The following is a 9,172-nucleotide window of genomic DNA, read 5'->3' on the forward strand; positions in this document are numbered from 1 at the left end:
GGGACAACCATTACACACTAAAACTTAGCTGTTTTTCTTTCTTTCTTTTTTTTTTTAAATGAGCATCTCCATTCTCGAAGTATGTAATCATGTTTAAAAGGAGACTTCCTGCAGTGAAGTGGGGGTGATCTTAAGTTAAATTATATTTAAGAAAAGAGAAGGGAGAGAAAAAGGAAACAGGAGTTTGGAGGCTGTCAGGCTCCTCCATTGGGATTCTGGTGGGGAAGAGGGTTGTATACGTGAGACAGTATAAATAGTTGAAGTTAAAATGGTCCAACTACAGGGGAAGCTTTCCAGTTCATCACACAGCGGGAAGGAAGGGAAGATATTGTCAGCTTCTGAGGCTCCAGTGTAAACAGATGTGGGAAAGGCTTGTGCAAGGCAGGGCAGAGGGTGGGGCGGGGAGCTGGCAGGGGCCTTCTTCTCTCCCTCAGAAAACCAGTGCCTTGTTTTCCTTACTTTAAAAGTTAACTAAACACACAACGTTGATGCCTGGGCATTCAGAAGGCACTCCACTTGGAGAGCATTGAATGCCACAGTCTGGCATCCGGCAACTAGGAATGGAGTGGGAACTGGGATTCATAGCAGAGGGAAAGAAATCACTTGCTGTGTGGCTTTGCTTCCAAAGAGAACTTGGAAATCTGCATCAGCATCCACCTAGAAAAGGGGCTTTCTCCCTTCTGAAGAAGGAAATCCAGGATGCCAAGTGACAAGCACCATAGCAGCAGCACTCTGGTTCCATGCACAGAGACTGCATGCCCAATGTAGGAAGCTAAGCATATATGTGACGTTTTACTACTCTCCCTATGGCCTCAAATCCGGAGGGTCTAACTATATGACAGCCTCAGTTTTCATATTTTTCCGTCTAGTTGCTATTTGACCAGTTCCTGTTTATTGGCTTTTCACTGGAGAGGAATGACAGCTGGTGTAGAAGGGACTCAATTAACTAGTTAACTGTTACTCGAAACCGTGGGCATTTTGTTAGGAGATGTCTTGGGTTCCAAGAGGGAAAATAGGGACTGACTTTTACACTACTGCCCAGAATGCAGACCCTGTCATCCAGTAGATATGCAGTAGATGCTTCGCTAATTAAGAGAAAAATGAATCAAATTAGACGTGGGCATTTATATGTTATCTAGATAACCTTGTCTTCCACGTACATACATGAACAACTGAAGGTAGGATGAGTAGAGCCCCCGTGAGCCTGTGCCAAGCCGTCATCTCTCAGTATTACCAAGGAGCTGGGCTTCCTTGATCACCATCCAAGCCCCAGGTTGCCTCACAGTTTCTAAGACAGCAACCTTCACATTACTTTACTGCAACCCAGAATAAGAAATAAATTTTACATCAATACCCAGCATGTGAACCATTTCTCTTCACTCGTGCACACACATACACAGATGTGCACACACACACACACACACACACACACACACACACACACACACACTAATGAGCGGGGGAGGGAGACAGCAACAGCTGCATATTTTAAAAACAAAAAGGAAAGTTTTACTGAATAATATGTAACCTTGCCTTATAAAATACACTGCCATCATTCTACATTGTTTTTTAAAGCGGTTTCTATGCCTGCTTAGACCGCTTTCATAACTGGGTAATAGGAAGGGATCTGTAAATCAGCCCTCGGGACCTTCTTGGGGAAGTGTGAATGTTGTAACGACCGCCGAGAGAGACTGGCCTTGATCTCAGAGGAAGAGAAATGACAGCAGTGTTTCATGACAGCATTCAGCAGCTCACCCAACGTTACACTTCACAATTCTAGACTTAAATATATAGACGTCTTCCGGTGGGTCTGGAAGTCATGTCAGACCAGGTGAGAACCTGCAGCTCCTGCCAGCAGGCCACCTGCTGAGCTCTAAGTCCCCTCTTGGTCCTCTTAGATCAAGGACTCCCAGCAGCTCTCACAGCGCACAGGCAAGCCTAGCGTTAAAGACCATGCAGGGCCTTCTCAACAGCTCTTCAGTGAGTGAGGGAAACGTGACAACAGTAACAATGAAGCTGGAAAAAGAAGATGCTGTGTGCATTGTCATTTGATTGGGCTGATGAGAAACTCACGGTGCTATAAGGAGTGGGAACTTGCCTGACAGCACTACAACACCATACCTGAATAAGCACACACAACACTGGCCTTTTTGTCTTAATTAGCTCAGCGTAGTATGTGCACCCTCTGACTGTACACACCCACTCACGGAATGCTGTGCGTATCCTTTGTGCCACACACTGACCTGTCAAGGAAAATGTCAGACCAGGCAGAGCTGCTTTGGTATCAAGCCATGATCCTAAGCACATAATGTTGGAGATATAATATGCACTGCTTTTCCATGGAGCACGATTGCGTACGTCTCCCACATGAAGAGTAAGTTCATGCTGGTGAACTACTTCCGAGACACTCGGTTTTGCTGGGTGTGGGGCCTTGTGAGAGGTAGGCATTCAAGGGCATAAAATACCATCTCTCCTTTTCAGTTCTCTCAAAGGGAGTGGAACAAACACTCAATGGCTTTCCAGTGTAACAAGATGAAGGTTGTAATGAAGAAGCGAGGTTGAATCAAGTCATAAAAGGAGATACGCCTAAACAAGCAATGGGTTAGTTAGACGGCTCTGGAGAGGACAAGTGCTTGAGTATGAAAAGGTCAAGAGATCTTACCATGTGGACAAGAAAAGGTAGCAAAGGCAGGTGGGACATGGTATGCAAAGTTGTCAGCACAGGAGAGAAAAACTTGAAAGGAGGAAGAAAGCAGCACAAAAAGAAAAGCTAAAGATGGGCCATGGCAGCATTCTGATGAAAAAAGAACCCAAGGAAAAGGACATTTACCTGTGAGTCAACCATAAACAAGTCATGGAACTGGATGAGAAATCCTCAGAAGACTGAAGAACACAGGGTACCCACAACGCCCTTCTGGAGATGACTAATAGCTCAATGACTGCTTCCTGGTAAGATGACTTCTTAGCTCTATCCAGTATCACCATCATCGTCACCATCAAGACACAACCAGGGACTTGACACATATCATCTTATTCAATCTTCACAATGGTCTGTTAAAACAGGTTCTATCACTAGTGCCGTTTTCTCAAGATTATAGATCCACTGATAGCCAGACGGTCTGAGTCAGTCTTTGGACAGTGTGACCTGATGCCCGAATGTGATCATATGCTATCCTGGTTTATTTACCTCCACAAAGATCTTCTGTTCCACATACCCAGGTTCCCTGGTCTAGGTTGTAAATATTGGATATGGAGTATGAAGTCACACTGTCCATTACCTTCCTAGGGAATTCTGCACTTCACTGTTCCTTACTGACACTCTTGTTTCTAAAACTATTATTGCATGCTGCCCCTTTCTGGACATAGTTAAAGCTTTTAACCTAGATCAGCTGCTACCCTTTGGTACATTCATTGTTGTATAACTTGCAGGGTGTTGAGTGAAGACTTAGCAGGAGAATGTCAAAGCTTCTCCACTGCTGGACTGAATCACTTCAAATGCATTAGGCAGTGAGAACCACTGTAACTTGTTTGGGCTATAAATTTCCTGGGAAATGGAGGCTGGTTTATACTTCCAACAACTGTTGAGTATAAATCAGATAACTACTTCTGAAGCCAGATGCTTCATTCTTTATTCTAATGTGCATTTTATTCTCCAAAGCATTGCAGGATCTCTGTTATCTTCTGTCCCCAGACCTGATTGTCAAGAGTAATCTCTTTGTCTCTGTGGCTGGAAGCCTTCATGATCAATCAACATTTACTTGTCCTATGAACTTGAACTCTGTGTGATTTTATTAGTGACTGGGTTTTTAAAGTTCTAACTAGCCAGCTTCGTGAGAGTGACAACTTAAATAGCGCTCATGGACATCTCCCCCCCTCCCCCCTTCACACACACATACGAATGTTAGCTAGGCTGAACGGGTAATAAAGTAGTCCCTTTAAAGTTAAGTGAGTCATAATTTAGCATGAAGTAGATTGATTAGAGAAACACTTGAGAGTTGGCAGTTGCTTAGGACCCTTGAGTTGTCTGGGTAATTAGCACTGTTATGATGGTTATTGGCAGTAATATACAGCAAAGATGGGTCATGTCAGGGGTCCATTCAAACACTCATCATTGCAGAGATCCAAACCCAAGTTGAACCTTTTGGTGTTTGAGTTTGTTAGCTGTTGGCTAAATGCCACTTCCTGTTCCTAAGAAAAGAGGCTTGAAAAAGTCTCATAAAAAATGACTTAAAAGGCTTCCCTGACTTCAAAGCACTCTTACAAAACAACATTTTGATGAGTTAAGTGTAAAGGAATCAGAAACATACGGATTAAATTTCGCTTAATAGAGTCATGTGTCTAAAAATGGAGAGGGAGGAAGGCAAACTTGTGTTGCTCAACATGCTTCAAAATATCTTAGAATAATTATTGATCCCCAAAGCAATAAAAGTCATCCATTCCAATGAAATGCTGGCATCTACCAGGGCATGTCAAAAGGCCTAAGAGAATAAAGACAAACATATTATGTAGGTCAGGTTATAGCAGGTCATCCTCCCTGTGGGCAGTAATATCAACCTCCACTTGAAATGAAAGCTCAGAGTGTCATAGAACACAGCCAAGAAGAACAAAGAGATTTTTCTCAACTGGACTTTCACTACATTGGGATAATGTCAACAGCTTGCCACACTGATGTATTTAAGGCTGACTTCAAATCTGAATAAGGGAATACAGTTAAGTATTCATTGGCCATGAAGGTCATCCAAAAGGCAGCATTACTTCTATGTGTTTAATCTCCATACCATCCTTAACAATTTTAACTCTGTGCATTTCTAAACATTGAAAAATAAATAAATTAATGAATATTTCCCATAGTGGGAAAAATGTTTGGGGACAAGAATGTAATTGCATAATACAAAACAATAAAGAAAAATAAGCAAAAATTATTTGCTTTGGTGAACAACTGCAAATTCTAGGCAAGATTTACTCTTTTTATGCCTTGCCACTAATTTAACTGATGAACAGCTAGCTCATGGCTGATTTATTCTGTGTCTGATGTCTTATAAAGAACAAAGAAGTTAGCCCTGAGGGCAGAAGGAAACAAGATCGTACATGTTTCAAAGCAAAGCATTAGCTATTAATGAATATAAGTTTTGTTAACTATTAAACACTCAATGATAACCCAATTTAATGTTTTCTGTTCAGCCAAATAGAATGGCATGGATTTTTTTATAGCAGTATTTCACACAATAGATTCCCTGGGGTTAGGGCCAGACCATAAAAGAAAAAAAAGTCTCAATGCAGACATTTCTTCTTTTGATTTTCTTGTGACAAGAAGTGCAAGAGAAACATATAAATGAGCTGACTCCTTAAAACATTAGTGAGAGGAAAGGTTCTAATTGAAGTCCTAAGTACATTTTCTAAATAGTGCAGTTTTATTTACATGAATATACTCCTTAGAAATCAAAATGAATTAAAAATTTCAACATCGACTTAATGTTTACATGTAATTCCAATGAAGATATAATGATAATGAATATACAAAAGTAGATAAACATACTATTTTTAATATTTTTCTTTACATATTGTCAAATGTGGTTGAAAGAATCATGTACTATTTTAGTAAGTACCACATGACTTTTAAAACATCTGCAGGTATTTATTTCTTTTATATCAAAAATCAACATATTTCTATGCGTCCTGTGACCCAAAGACCCCCAAAAAATGATCAATCTGATCATGATTCTACAACTCCACAAAGTATAAATAGTTACTTTTCTTGTTACTATTATGAAATACCCAATAGAACACAATTTAAGAGAGGAAAGCTTTCTGTTGGCTTACAGTTCCAAGGAGGCACAGTTTATAATGGCTGGCAGAGCAGGAGACTGGCTAGTGATAACGCATATCTGTAGTTGAGAAGCAAGGGGTAAGCAAGAAGTCAGGTCAAGCTCCAAAATCTCAAGGCCCACACACACAATGGCCCACTTTCTCCAGCAAGGCTCCACCTCCCAAAGGTACCACAGCCACTCACATAGCAGCAATAGCTAGGAACCGAACACAAGAGCCAACAGAGAACATTTCACAAGCAAGCCACATCAACGAGGCTTCCAGAATATGCTGTCAGTTGTTTCATCTAGTCTTATAGCCTCAGTGACTAAAACAGAATGATGAAAGCTTCTTGAGGGAAGAGTTTGAGGACCTCCATGAAGTCAGTGGATCAAGAAGAGCATCATCTCAAAAGAACAATAAATCCTAGCATTACAGAGGCATTTAAAGATACAGATTGACACACTAGTTATTGAATCCCCAGAGAGATCTTTTCTCTGGGCAGATTCTGGTTTTCAACCCATGTACCATTCTTCAGGAGAGATGTTAGGTATCCAGCACTCACTCCAAGTTCCAACAAATACCATTCCTTCAGTAAAGACGTTTTTACAATTTCCTGTTTCGCTCTCTTCTCTAAACCTTAAGATTATCTATTCAATTCCTTTCCAAAGGTCTTAACAATTTCTGAGGTGTCTTTGCACAAATTAACTAGACATGCTCTTATATGATATAACTGCAGGTCAGGATTTTTTTTTTTAATCCAACACATACCTCTTCTTCCAGGAATGTATCCGTTTGAATTTCTGCTACTAAAAACAAAACAAAACAAAACACTTACTTAGGTTAAATATGGTTCCCTGAGGTTCTTTTTACAAAATTTATGCCCTTCCAGAATGGCTGGTAATTAAGATACTAACATGTCTGTGTTAACTAGCCCATCAAGAACTCTGCGCCTAGTTCATATAATTTCTCTGAGTATTGGATGAAGAAGAAAGAACACAAGAAGCAGCAGCAATGCAATTCCAAGACATGTTTTACGGAGTATGCAATTCATCTGAAGCTATCCCCATATCATTTGCTCCAGGATTTTGATCTTCTAGCACCGAAAGTACATTCTTCTTCCTTTTTAAGAAAACAATTCAGCAGGTATCTTTGGTAATCAGCTTATCTAGTCATCAAACTTAAACCATATAAAAGCATATAAAAATGTCTTAAAATGAAAACAACGACAACATCTCTTCCCAGGCCAATATTCCTTTTGTAACAGTCCAGAGTCAAATTGGCTGTGTGCATACCTATTCAGGAATCTATAAGGCCCACAGGCCTCAGCTTCCATGTGGCTGGCTCTAAGCCGATTATCACTGCTACATTTCCTTTACTGGGTGGCTGTATTTTTTATTTTCTGTTGTGATAAAACACTGCTAAAACTAATTTCGGGAAAAATGTGTCCATTTGGCATACATCATTAAAGGAAGCCAGTACAGGAGCTCAATCAAAGCAGGATCTGGAAGGCAGGAACTGATGCAGAGGTCACGAGAAAAGCTGCTTTGGCTATCTGCCCAGCCTACTTTCTTACACACCCCAGGACCACTGACCCAGAAGTAGCACCGCCCACAGTGGGCGGGGCCCTCCCCACAGTGGGCGGGGCCCTCCCCGCGGATCATTAGTAAAGAAGATATCCTCTCAAGACTTGTCCCCCGAGGCCAATCTGATGGAGACATTCCTCATGTGATCTCCCTCTTCCCAAGTGACTGTAGTTTGTGTCAAGTTGACAAAAACTAACCATTAGTAATACAAATGGCTAAGTTTTCACACTTTCCAAGGATCTTCAGAGGTACTGAAGTATTTTTCTCTAAAAAGGAGCTCAGCTTTACTTAAAACAAAAAAACAAAAAACAAAAAAAAAAAACAAAACAAAAAAACCCAAGAAATTTCTGGAGCTACCTACCCAACCAGCTAGCACGGTAAGAGATAGATAGCATATTCTTTGATAAATTTCATTAGTTCTAATGATGTTGGTCGTAAGACAGAAACTTTCTATTTTCTCTTGAAGTAGATTTTGTGTAGTAATTTGAATCACTGCTGTAATCATAACTAAGTAAAATTATGTACCTATATGGCGTGAATATGCTAGGTTCTCGCGATAGCTGGGCCTCTTTCTAAGCCGGCGCTCCATCAGGACGAAGCCATGTTCACCTCGGGCGCCAAGATTGTGAAGCCCAATGGCTAGAAGCCAGACGAATTCGAGTCTGGCGTCTCTCAGACCCTGCTCGAGCTAGAAATGAAGGCAGATCTCAGCAACTCTGAGATGAAGCCAGCTCTGGAACTCAACATCACTGCAGACAAGGAAATTGAAGTTGGTGGTGGTCGGAAAGCTACCATAATTTTTGTACCAGTTCCTCGGCTGAAATCTTTCCAGAAAATGCAAATCGGGCTAGTTCATGAATTGGAGAAAAAGTTCAGTGGGAAGCACGTGGTTTTCATTGCTCAGAGGAGGATTCTGCCCAAACCAACCCGGAAGAGCCGCGCAAAAAATAAGCAGAAGCGCCCCAGAAGCCGCACCCTGACAGCAGAGCACGAAGCCATCCTTGAGGACTTGGTCCTCCCACGTGAAATTGTGGGTAAGAGGATCCGTGTGAAACTGGATGGCAGCGGCTCACGAAGGTTCATTTAGACAAAGCACAGCAGAACAACGCAGAGCACACAGTGGAAACTTTTTCCGGTGTGTATAAGAAGCTCACTCGCAAGAACTTTGAATTCCCAGAGTTTCCGTTATAAAGAAAATGGCTGAATAAAGAGTCATTCATAGTTTTTTTTGTTTTTTTTTTTTTGTTTTGTTTGTTTTTTTTTTTTTTTTGTTTTTTTTTTTTAAGCTTGTAGGCTATTGGGAGATATTTTCCAGTTATAATTATTACAATCTTATTTATGGATTAGTTTATTTTTTATGTCAAGAACAATTTTAACGTGATAATTGCTTAGTTTAAGCCTTATCTTCTTGGGGGAAATGGCTAAAACACTGAGCTGGTCTATGGGGAGAGAACAAAGCAAATCCCTACAGCTCCAGACTTGAATTGCACTGGACATTTACCCAACAGCCCGGGTTACCGTGTCGCCTACAACACAGGGCTATAAAGGAGAGCAGAGGAGATGATGGATGCTTGGTTCGAGGCCTCGGAAACCAAGACTTAGGCGGGGAGCAAGCAGTGCCCTGATAGTAACACGGGTCTGGTGGCCCTAAGGAAGCCATAGAAGGGAGAAAATAATAGTGGAAGCAGCAGTAGGCTGGTGTGCAGCTAATATATTTTGGCAAATGCTAATTGAGTCACTTCAGTCCTGGGGAACAGACTAACTACCCTCAGAGCCTGCTT

The 9,172-nt window shown here is 41.3% G+C and overlaps 1 pseudogene; it reads left to right on the forward strand.

Moving 5' to 3' along the window:
• The first annotated feature begins 7,992 nt into the window (after positions 1-7,992).
• Positions 7,993-8,582, forward strand: LOC127210239 (40S ribosomal protein S7-like; annotated as a pseudogene).
• Positions 8,583-9,172: the final 590 nt, after the last annotated feature.

The sequence above is a fragment of the Acomys russatus genome, chromosome 27 (assembly GCF_903995435.1).
Source record: "Acomys russatus chromosome 27, mAcoRus1.1, whole genome shotgun sequence".
Classification (NCBI taxonomy): Eukaryota; Metazoa; Chordata; class Mammalia; order Rodentia; family Muridae; genus Acomys; species Acomys russatus.